Source organism: Oncorhynchus mykiss, chromosome 16, assembly GCF_057628025.1.
Source record: "Oncorhynchus mykiss isolate SJ-2025 chromosome 16, ASM5762802v1, whole genome shotgun sequence".
Lineage (NCBI taxonomy): Eukaryota > Metazoa > Chordata > Actinopteri > Salmoniformes > Salmonidae > Oncorhynchus > Oncorhynchus mykiss.
The window spans coordinates 77,660,126-77,662,500 of record NC_143037.1 but is presented as its reverse complement, the minus strand read 5'-3'; positions in this window follow the sequence as shown (position 1 = coordinate 77,662,500).

Below are 2,375 nucleotides of genomic sequence, written 5' to 3'. Positions count from 1 at the left end.
TCCTGCCTTCCTGCCTGCCTTCCTGCCTTCCTGCCTGCCTTCCTGCCTTCCTGCCCGCACGCCTGCCTTCCTGCCCGCCTGCTTTCCTGCCCCCCTTGCCTGCCTTCCTGCCTTCCTTCCTGCCTTCCTGCCTGCCTTCCTGCCTTCCTGCCTGCCTTCCTGCCTTCCTGCCCGCCCGCCTGCCTTCCTGCCCGCCTGCTTTCCTGCCCGCCTGCCTTCCTGCCCGCCCGCCTGCCTGCCTGTGTAAATCTCTGTCCGTGGTGGTTGCTGGGTGGTACAGCCAGATGGCTGTGTCAGCCTGAGCTGCAGTGAGACAACAGGATGACGTGTGGTCCAATAAAGAGGGTCGTGCAGCGCCTCACTAAGGCTAACAGCTGTGTGTGTGTGTGTGTGTGTGTGTGTGTGTGTGTGTGTGTGTGTGTGTGCGTGCGTGTGTGTGTGTGTGTGTACGCGTGTGGGTGCGTGCCTTGCACCGGGGCCTAGACAGCAGCCTCCATCACTCACAGGTCACCGGGGACAGTGTGGTTGTGTGGTGACATGGCAGCACTAAATATAAGATACATCTCACTCTGGGGATGAGGAAGAGGAGATGATTGGGGGAGGAGAAGGAGGGAGAGTTAGGAGCCGGGTGAGGAGGGTGAGGTGAAGGAGGAGAGGAGGAGGAGTGGCCGAGAGGTAGAAGAGGGGGAGGAGGAGGAGAAGGGTAGAGGGTGAAAAGAGGAGGAAGAAGGAGGAGGAGGAGGGTAGAGGGTGAAAAGAGAGGAAGAAGGAGGAGAAGGGTAGAGGGTGAAAAGAGGAGGAAGAAGGAGGAGGAGGAGAAGGGTAGAGGGTGAAAAGAGGAGGAGAAGGAGGAGGAGGAGAAGGTAGAGGGTGAAAAGAGGAGGAAGGAGGAGGAGGAGGAGAAGGGTAGAGGGTGAGAAGTGGGTGAGGAAGAGGAGGAGGAGAGGGGGAGGAGGAAGAGTGAAGGGTAGAGGGTGAGAAGAGGAGGAAGAAGGAGGAGGAGGAGGAGTAGAAGGGTAGAGGGTGAAAAGAGGAGGAAGAAGGAGGAGGAGGAAGAGAAGGGTAGAGGGTGAAAAGAGGAGGAAGGAGAAGGAGAAGGAGGAGGAGAAGGGTATAGGGTGAAAAGAGGAGGAAGGAAGAGGAAGAGTGAAGGGTAGAGGGTAGAGGGTGAGAAGAGCAGGAGGAGGGAAGAGGGTGAAAAGAGAAGGAAGAAGGAGGAGGAGGAGGAGGAGGAGAAGGGTAGAGGGTGAAAAGAGGAGGAAGGAGGAGGAGGAGGAGGAGAAGGGTAGAGGGTGAGAAGAGGAGGAGGAGAAGGGTAGAGGGTGAGAAGTGGGTGAGGAAGAGGAGAAGCATAGATGGTGAGAAGAGGAGGAGGAGAGGGGGAGGAGGAAGAGCGAAGGGTAGAGGGTGAGAAGAACAGGAGGAGGAGGAGGGTAGAGGGTGAAAAGAGGAGGAAGAAGGAGGAGGAGGAGAAGGGTAGAGGGTGAGAAGAGGAGGAGGAGAAGGGTAGAGGGTGAGAAGTGGGTGAGGAAGAGGAGAAGCATAGATGGTGAGAAGAGGAGGAGGAGAGGGGGAGGAGGAAGAGCGAAGGGTAGAGGGTGAGAAGAGCAGGAGGAGGAGGCGGAGGAGGAGAAGGGTAGAGGGTGAGAAGAGCAGGAGGAGAAGGGTAGAGGGTGATAAGTGGGTGAGGAAGAGGAGAAGCATAGATGGTGATAAGAGGAGGAGGAGAGGGGGAGGAGGAAGAGCGAAGGGTAGAGGGTGAGAAGAGCAGGAGGCGGAGGAGGCGAAGGGTAGAGGGTGAGAAGAGCAGGCGGAGGAGGGTAGAGGGTGAAACGAGGAGGAAGAAGGAGGAGGAGGAGGAGAAGTTAGGAGAGGGAGAGGGGGAGGAGAGATAGGAGAGGGGTGAGAAGAGTTAGGAGAGGGAGAGGAGAGGGGGTGAGGAGAGTTAGGAGAGGGGGGTGAGGAGAGTTAGGAGAGTTAGGAGAGGGGGAGGAGAGGGGGTGAGGAGAGTTAGGAGTGGGAGGGGAGAGGGGTGAGGAGAGTTAGGAGAGGGGCTGAGGAGAGTTAGGAGGGAAAGGAGATGGGTGAGGAGAGTTAGGAGAGGGGTGTGAGGAGAGTTAGGAGAGTGAGATGAGAGGGGGTTTGGAGAGTTAGGAGAGGGGTGAGAAGAGTTGGGAGTGGGAGAGGAGAGGGGTGAGGAGAGTTAGGAGAGGAGGGTGAGGAGAGTTAGGAGAGGGGTGAGGAGAGTTAGGAGAGGGGCTGAGGAGAGTTATGAGAGGGAGAGAGGAGGGGTGAAGAGAGTTTGGAGAGGGAGATGAGAGGGGGTGAGGAGAGTTATAAGAGGGAGAGGTGTGAGGAGAGATAGGAGAGGGGGA